Source organism: Sorex fumeus, unplaced genomic scaffold, assembly GCF_029834395.1.
Source record: "Sorex fumeus unplaced genomic scaffold, SorFum_2.1 ptg000003l, whole genome shotgun sequence".
In the NCBI taxonomy this organism is placed as follows: Eukaryota; Metazoa; Chordata; class Mammalia; order Eulipotyphla; family Soricidae; genus Sorex; species Sorex fumeus.
In genome coordinates this window covers 36,619,827-36,630,000 of record NW_026606060.1, presented here as the reverse complement: position 1 = coordinate 36,630,000, position 10,174 = coordinate 36,619,827, and positions in this window count along the sequence as shown.

The window sequence follows — 10,174 nt, the reverse complement described above, 5'->3', positions numbered from 1 at the left end:
TCAATTAAGAACTTGTTTTAAGATGGTTTTTTGAAATGGCTGCAGGAGGTTTAGACATCATATTCTTAATTTAAAGAGTAAAGAAATGTAAAAGCAAAGTAGTAATGCAGTTTCATTCCTTTCTTTCTGGGAGTAAAGTTTCTTTTATTATCCACATAATAGTAGTTATAATATATTACATAGAATTATTTTCAGGTGGACACATAATTAAGCATCTACGTGTACTTTATTATGATCAGTGTCAAAAGCCTAATTTCCACCATCATATAACTGGCCTCCTTTCTAGGCTTCATTCAATTCCTTCTGACATCCACCTACCTATCTGTTCTGTCTAGGAGTTCATTTTCGTGCTTTATATGTCATATTTGTTTTTGATTCTTTATACTCCACTTGAGTGAAATCACACGGTATTTGTCTTCAGTTGACTTATTTTATTTAGCATAATGGCCTCATTTGAAACATTTTTAATTAAAAAAAAAACTTTCCCAGAAAAGTCTCAACAAAATTGTGCTCAGATCTCATTCATCAAAAATTGGATCACATAGCTATCAGCCCTTCAAGGGAGTATGAGAAAGATAAAAAGGAAAAAAATGTCATGAATTGATCACTTGATCACTTGACATCCTGTTACTCATCGTAACATCTCCATTCATCCTTGTCGCGTGCTAGTGTAGCCCAGTGGCGTCTGCTCGTTCTAGGAACACGAAGAGACTCAAACCAATCGTTCAGGGTCTTGATGAAGAAGTCTGACCATCTCGTAGGTGGGCGGTCACGCGATCTTTTGACGTCCCGTGGAATCGAGTCAGTAACAGCTCTAGTCCAGCAGTCATCTCCAAATCTCATTACCTGTCCAGCCCATCTGATTTTCGAGGCCTTGGCAAATGAGACAGCATCTATCATTCTTGACCGACAATGGAGGTCGGAACTCTGAATTCTCTCTCTCATTTGAGTGAAGCCGGTTACTCAAGCATAGCTCTTTCGATTCCTCTTTGGGAGACCCAAATAGTGGTCTCATCCTGTTTTTGTAGGGCCCAGGTTTCTGAGGCATATGTTAAATGCAGGAAGAATAGTGGAATCGAAGAGATGTGCCCGGAGCTGGACGTTCTTCATCCTCTTAGCTATTTCTTCGACGCTCTTGAAGGAGTGCGAAGCCGCTCTCTTTCTCCTACACAACTCAGGTGCCAGGTCATTTGTCATATTGACTTCTCAACTCAGGTATACTTAACTGTTGCATTTGGAGATGGTCATTCCGTTGAGAGCAAATGGAACATCAGGAATGAGACTGTTTCGCATAAACATTGTCTTCGTGAGATTCAGCTGTAGTCCAACCTTTCCACACTCATGGTCGAAGTTGGCCAGCATTTGTGCCACTTGGCTAATGTTTGGTGTTATTAGAACGATGTCATCAGCAAAGTAGAGGTGGTGTAGTTGCCAACCATCTATCTTCAATCCCATTCCTTCCCATTCTAGTCATTGCATGAGGTTATCGAGGGTGGCACTGAAGAGTTTCAGTGAAATGGTATCACCCTGCTGAACCCCTCTCTTGACATCAATGATCACTTCCCTGTAGAATGGTGAGATCCTGGTAGTGAATCCATAATACAGCTCATGGAGGATCCTGATGTATTGAGTTTAAATGCCCTGTTTGGCTAGGGCATCGATGACTGCTTCCGTCTCAACAGAATCAAAGGCCTTCTTTAAATCAATGAACGTTAGACAGAGCGGCATCTTAAACTCCCAAGAAACCTCAATGAGCTTGGTTATCATGTGGATATGGTCGATCATGCTGAATCCTTTGTGGAATCCTGCTTGTTCGCATGGTTGTCCTTCATCTAATGTTCTGCCAATCCTATTCAGTATGACTCAGGTGAACAGCTTATAGATGATAGACAATAGGCAGATTGGGCGATAGTTGCCAATGTCGTGGATATCTCCCTTCTTGCACAGTAGTACAGTCCTGCTGGTTTTCCATTGGGATGGAACCTTGCATTCAGACATGTAGCGTATGAAGAGCCAAGCCAGTGTACTGATGAGTACTGACGGCAGGTTCTTCAGGTGTTCAGATCTGGCCTTGTCTGGGTCGGGTGCTGTTCACTTCTTTACCAATGAAATGGCGTGTTGGATTTTGGAAGGGAGAACATTTGGAACGACATATCCATTCTGCAGAATTTGGTATGTGGGGAGGTGGACACGGTTATCTAAGTGATCCAAGTAGAAGTCATGAATAATCTTCTCCATTGCCCTTCTGGAAAATGTGATAGATCCATCAGGATGTTGGAGGGCAGTCATCTTGGTCTTGTAGCTGGCGAAGGGCAGAAAGGCATTGTGAATGCTTTTCCTGGCTTCTGCCGCATGTGCCAGCACTGCTGCTCTTCTCTCTTTGAGGTCTTTCTTTACTGCTTCTCTGCACTGTTTTGCAAGCTTGGACGTTCACTTGCGGTTGCCTGAAGATTGCTCCAAGCCACGTTGGCGAATAAGCTCAAGAGTTTTCAAAGACAGGCATCTTTTTGTGGCGATCTCTCTCTTGGCATTCTTTGCACAATCATGGAGGTGCTGAACCAGTCGATCGTATTCCTCATAAATGTTGTCAACTACAGCATCTTCCCATGTCACCGCAATAGTGCCAAATAGCTCCCAGTTGATGGTCATTCTGGGAGTTCTCTTCTTAAACTTTGCAGCCCTTTCTCCCTGATCAGTGAAGTAGAATTTTGCACAAAGGATACAGTGGTCGAATCCCATTCAGAATTTTGGGACAACAGTGACATTGCTCAGGCAAAACCGTCGATTGAATATGATGTTTTAAATTTCGTTGTGGGACTGTCCACTGGGAGATTCCCAAGTCCAATATTAGATTCAGCCTTCTGGAACTGTGAGTTACCATGGATGGTCTTGGTTGACATGATAACCCAGACAGTTTCTCACCCTATTTGTTCCATTCTAGGCCATGGGTCCCGCTGTGGAGTTCTTCGGCTCATCTTCTTGGTCCTATCTTAGCATTAAAATCACCGACAATGACCTTGTAGAAGGTGTGGTCTTCTTTATAGAACTTCTCCAGCTCCATGTAGAACTTCTCAATTTCTCCTTCATCATAATTGGATGTTGGTGTGTAGACAACCAAGATAGAAACTGCCAGCAGTGAGCCACATCTATTCAACTGTAATCGTCCTATTCAGGTTGTTAGGTATTCGAATGAATCAATGCTTATGGCCAAGTTCATGTTGACAAGGACAAGGACACCACCGACACCTCTTTTGTCACATGTTCCGAGGAACAGTTCTTCTCCAGTGTCAAAAACAGCGTGATGTGATTGATGCCTTCTGGTCTCATTCAGACCAATGATGTCGTACTTGATCTTTCACGCTTGTACCATCAGGTCCTTGATGGATGCATCCGATGCCAGCGTACATGCATTGTAAGTACAGAGAGTCATTTTTGTCTTTCTTCATTTTGGCAGCCCAGTTCGGCCTTAAGATTTTACCAGCCTCTCCTGTTAAGTCATGAATTACTTAACACAATACTTTATGGTCTATAAAATATAAAAACTTCTAATGCAATGTTCTAACAGACACACTTTTATGTAAAAATAAATAAGATATTTCAATTGTATCTTTTAACTCAAGACATCCAATATGTTATTATTTTAACGTGATCTCAATATAAACATTACTGAAATCTTTTTACTTAGTGTTTGAAATGCAGCATGTATGTATATAAATTCCTCCCTTTACCCTCCATTGATGTTTCTAATATGGTGACCAAAGGATTGCACCTCTTGATTGTGATGCTCATATACTTACACACATTACTAACTTCGGTTTGTATGCTCTACTCATAGTGCTTGCAAACATGTTCATCCAGGACTGCACTATTTAGTTGTGGTGCTCACACACACACACAGGAAACAGTGTACAGAAGATCCCATGGATTTTTGTAGTTTTGGGGCTCCAGATCATGACCTCGAGCAAGATACTGAGACAAACTCTGAGCCTTCCTGTATACCTTTTACATGTGCTGCCCATCAATTTGGATAGGCCTCATGTCCAGAATCCATTTGTGACTAGTGGCTCCCTTCATGGATAACACAACTCTAGAGCAACAGAATCTCCTGCCACAGAGCACATTGCTACTCCAGTCAAATCAAGTTTTGTTAACAAGGAGGAAGAGAGGTTGGAGTGCATATGAATAGAGGCAACCAACAATGATTGTCACACTAAAACAATTACTGAAATTATTATTGATTAATTTAAATTGTTAAATTAAATTAAATTAAATGGTTACTGTGGAAGAATGCAGGGAATTATACAAACTATTTTTAAAGTTTGTTGGGCAAATTAATCGAAAAGAACTTTATGGTCTTCAGAAAACCGAGCATTACAGATAGATTCTTGTCCCCAGATCTTATTTAATGAATAGATATTTCACAATGGCTTCATACTGTTTTTAAGCCCCTTATGATCTTTTTCTGTGACCCCTAGTTCTTTATATATACTACTTCCTCTGAAGGTAATGTTTCATAATCCTACATTTCAATCCCCAAATCTGGCTGACTAAACTCATCTGCAGGTTTCAGACTGAATGCTATTGCCTCAGGAAAACTTTTCTCTAACTCCATATAATTACATTATGTGTTTTCATGACTGCCTGTCTTTCCTCTATCATTATGTTCATTGTACTTGGCTGCAATTATTTTTTTATTATCCCTCTACCTCACTATAATATATTCCCCACAAGGTCTAAGATTATGTGCGCTTTGTACAATAGAGCCTATCAGGCTGCCTACTCCATGTTAATCTAGCATTGTTGAATTGGACTAAGCAGATCATGCAAGTCAAGGGAGCAGATAGTACAGCGAGCAGGGAACTTCCTTTGAATGCCGGGGTTCAGTCCCCAGGACACCATATGGTCCCCCAAGCCCCATCAGGGCTCAGGAGTAATCCCTGAGCAAGCCAGGTGTTCACACCCCCACCACCCCACCACCCCCAAAAAGCAACTAAGCTCTGAAAACAGAAAACTGAAGGCAGAATAGCAAAATATTATACATCAGCACAATGAAGGCTACTACAGAATTATGAACAAATTACTAGGGAATGCAAATGTGATGGGTCTAACCTAGGTTCTGTGAGATGTGTTGACCAAGTAGTCAAGGTGAATAAGAACATTTTAGGCAGAAGGAAAACTAGTCTAGAAAAAGACAAGTAAAATTCTGAATCATGGCAGTTGTCATGGGACAGGGTCATAAGAAAGTCAAGGTATATTTAGAAAGTAGAATAAAAACTGAGAAATTGGTTGTCAGTGTTGAGGAAGTATAGGTGTCCCAGATAATGTCAACATTCCCCCTAGGCAACTGGGCTGAAGATAACACCATTTATGAATTATGAATTAAAGAATTAAATGTTTGGGATTAGAAGCTAAGCTTAGAAGCAAACTGTGAAGGTTTGGGTAAACTTCTGTCTATAGATGATAAGAATCCTGAGAAGTTTAAATTGGGAGACATATTTGAGAGAAACCATGGAGCATAGATGAGCACTGAAAACATGTGTACAAATGAGATCAAGTTCAATTTGATACCTTATACCTGAAAAAAAGAAAAAAAAGTGCAAGACTATAAAGCAATGCAATTGCTTCAAACAAACAAACAAAACCCCAGCATCACTTACACATTCAAATGAATGATGCTTCTTTCAAATGAGTCACCCCAGGAGGCCCTGTACTCATGCTGTCTCTGCTGCTACTAACTCTAAAAATAATTTCAATGCTCTTTTTTTGGCCATTCTTTTAAAAAGTGAACAAGATCATCTTTTGGTTATTTGCAAACCTCAGGATTTGCAAATCTTCATTGTTTTAGGATAAATGGATTCAACCAAATAAATGCAGGGCCACTTCTGGTGAATAAGGGGAATGAAAGGTCACATTCTGAAATATCATTAGGGTTCAAAAAAAGAGGTATAGCAATGTACACCGGTGTAAGAAAATTTTTTCTATATGACTTACAAATGACTATTAAAAACAATTTTAATTTCACAAACATTTCTTTGAGTCTAAGAGGCAAGCACTGCACTCTTACATGCAAAATAGCAAAAGGAAAGTTCTTGATGTGTTTTAAGCTACAACAGTGTCAATCAAGTAAGTAATCAACTTCCTCAGTTGACTCCTTTGAAACACATTTTACTTAAAGAAGTGTTCTATTTTTCTGATTTCCACATGGTTAACCAAATGCCTCTTTATTGTGCCTCCAAATCTCCCTGTACATAGCTCTTTGAGATGATGCTGTGATTATCTCTACTTATCTGCCTCAGAAGACATTATGATCATCATATTCTGCATTGAGCACAGTGCCTGACACAGAGTAATGAGTAATAATTGAATAGGTAAATGGATTAATGAGGGAGGGAATGAATAATTTTAAAACTTCAGTCAGATTTCTGTTCAAATGAACTGTCTCCAGAGTCCCTTCTTAATTGGTCCATTTAAATAGTCACATGCCTCAGCCCCTACAAGCCTCTATCTTTCCATCTTATTTTTCTATACAGTGTTTTTGAATAACTAACAATATGTATGAAATTTGAAACCCTCATGTCAATAGTGGGTTTTCCTAAGTTGTTCATTTGCATCCACCAAATGCCAAGAACCATTGCTGGCATAGTAGTTTCTTCTTAAATAAATAAAGGCACATTTCAGCTATTCATTGCTATATGATAAATTATTTCAAAACTTAGTGACATAAAACAACAATAAGGAATTATTATTCTAATTTATATAAAAAACAATAAAAATTTCTTCTTATTATATTATTGGCATAGTACAGGAGTTAAGTTATTGGGCATATAGCATAGGATTTAAGGTGTGAGCCTTGAATGTGGACAAATCCAGTTCAATCATCAAGGAATGACACTTCGTGACAGAGCCAGGTGTAACTCTCAAATACTACGAATGTGACCACAAAAACAATCGCTTCGTTATACCTTATGAATTTGTGGGTTAGGAATTAGGGTAATTTTCAGTTGGTAAATTCTAATGCCAACTGAGGAACATTAGTGATAATGAGCAAGTAGATGGGATGATCAATTCTAGAGAGCCTAAGATTATCTTGCTTATATATTTTATTCCTTGGCAAGGATGACTGGAAGAATAGTCCTGGCTGGGTTCCTTCCCATGACATTCCCAACATGGAGCCTCACACTGGTTCAGTTCTTACCTGGTGGTTGAGAACGTCAAGAATGAATATTGAAAGATATAGAGACAGAAGGCTGGAGTGATAGTACAGCGGGTAGGGCATTTGCCTTCCATGCGGCTGACCTAGGTTTGATTCCCAGCATCCCATGTGGTCACCTGAGCACTGCCAGGAGTAATTCCTGAGTGCATGAGCCAGGAGTAACGTTCATCGCCAGGTGTGACCCAAAAAAGCAAAAAAAAAAAGATATAGGGACATAAAGATGTATGACCTTCTGTCACTTAGCCCTAATTGTTGCATTTGGTCCTTTCCATCAAGCAAGTCACTAAGTCTAGAAGAATTAGACCTCTTCTCTTAAGCTTAAGATATTAACAAAGAATGTATAAAGAATGTATGGCCAAGCTTTAATCTATGTTTTATAAAGGGGGGTAGTCCGTAAAATCTGGTAGGGTTCTAAAACAGAACACTGCTAAGAATTTAGATATAATTAAGAAAAACATAATTTATAACTCAGAAATATTTTTATATCCACAATAGATCCATTCTCATAGCATATGACACTGGAAAACAATATATATATTACCAGCCCAGCTTATTGATTTTATGTATTCTATTTATTCCTCACAAACCACATTACTGAAATATTATTGCAGTAATATTATTGCAATATTACTGCAATCATTCCCTTTTTACAGATAAAGAAACTGAAGTACTTAGACTTCAAGTAATAGCTCAAGATCATACAATGAGAGACCTTAGAAATATTATGAGAGACTTTAGAAACCTAGATTGTCCAATTCCAGAGCTCATAATATTTTTTGTTTGATGTTTGAATCTCATTGGCAGTGTTCAGAGCTTATTCCTGGCTCTGCACTCAGGTATCACTCCTGGAGGGCTCAGTGGATGATACAGGGTTCTCAGGATCAAACCCAAGTCAGCTTCATGCTAGGTAAGCACTGTACCTGCTGAACTATAGCAGAGCCCATAATTTTATCCTTAAGTTTATATGAGCCCTCACAGGGAAGGCATTATAATAAACCATAAGGATACTATTTCTGTCTAAAAGTGAGCGGAAGGAACATGTTTCACGAAAGCACAAAAACCATTAGCTTAACAATCAACCCTGTATCTTCATGTTAGCACTTCTTAATAACTTTGCAACAGTGGACAAGTTATTTCACTTTAATTACTTCTCTGTAAAATAAGGATGTTTGCTTATAGGATGCAGTAAAGGTAAAAGGGAATGGGACTGGAGTGATAGCACAGTGGGCAGGGCATTTGCCTTGCACGAGGCTGACCCAGGTTTGATTCCCAGCATCCCACATGGTCCCCAGAGCACCACTAGGAGTAATTCCTGAGTGCATGAGCCAGGAGTAACCCTTATGCGTCACTGAGTATGACCCAAAAAGAGAAAAAAAGGTAAAAGGAAATGTTTTAAAGTGGCAAGAAAAAAACCATCACTTAGACTTAAATACTGTTCATTCCTGGCCAAGAGTGATAGTATTGAGGGTAGGGCATTTGCCTTGCAAGCTGCAAATCAGAGTTGGATCCCAGACATCCCATATGGTTCGCCAAGCATTGTCAGGAGTAATATTTGAGTGCGGAGGTCAGGAATAAGGTCAGATGTGGCACAAATACAAAAACAGAAACAAAATGATTGAACAAGCCCTTGAATGCATAACTTTCTCAAATATTTCAGAATTTCTCCTGACACAATTAAATATTTATACTTAATAGTAATAAAAGGTTCCAGTAATCTGTGTTTATGTCCTTCAGACTGTTTGTTGAACGTCCCATCTAAGGTGGACAGCAGAATTGATTCACCTAACAAAAAGCAAGGTTACCTAACAAAAGTTAACCTAATAAGGTTACCTGAAAGAACTGATCTTCCTAACAAAACCAAGGTTACAAAGTACTAGGGAGCTGTCTACACAATTTTTCACTGGTAATAGAAATAGTTTAAGGAAAGATTTACTTTTTAGTTAAAATTAGAATGTAATAAAATAATTTAGAAAAAAATGCTATACATTTGGCATCTGGTTCCCTCTAAGTATCATAGGAGGAGAAAGGGTGCCGTAGGACTTCTGTTAGCATATGTAATATCTCTTACCTGTATGATTAGCACAAGTATTTTACTCTCCATTGTACAGTCACATTTTTGTAAGAAAATTTTCTTTTCTACAGCTAAAAGCACAAGACTGAAACTCAGTCACCCATAATTTATGTGTAATAATTCACAGTACTATTTTAAGATTTAAATTAGCTATTTGCCTGACAAATAGCAAAGTATATCAAATACATTAACCAATTCTAAATTCTGTACTCTCTGTAAAAGGATATAAAATACACTTGAGAGCAAGCAGGCAGTCCAAGTTTACTGAACGTAAGTGGACCATTAGTCTAGGGAAGAAGTAGGGCAGCTAGCAGTGACCTAAGGAAAAAGCTTGCGGCTATTAGGAGGAGGAGGGAAAAGTCGCTGGAGATCATGTGCAGAATAGTTTGGCAGAGAGGCCTGAACAAATACATGACAAATACAAAAGTTTAAGACATCCCTGAATTCTAATAATAATATATTGACAAGTATTTCATTTGAGGACTCACGTTGTCTCCTAGTGTCTATTTTATAATAATCTAAGTTACAAAATTTAATTCAAATATTGGAATGGGAGGACCACTCCAGAGCATTAGAATATGACAATGATGAAACAGCAACAGAAAAGGAACAGGGAGACAAAGTCTGAATATCCCAACCTCCTTGAAAATCATGAAGCAATTTTCTTACAAATGAGGGTAGCAGCAGAAGCACTGGAATTTTGAAGAGAACAGGTCTCAGTGAGAACCTCGAGGAAAGTGGGAGATTAAGGGGCCTTCTTAGAGAAAGGCCTCTCAGAGAGAGTCTGTATTTTTGACACAGAGCAATAGAATATGTGATGCAAATTATAAACAAAGCCATCTATGGTCAATAAGTTACAAATGAGTCACAGATTGCTAATGATATAATAA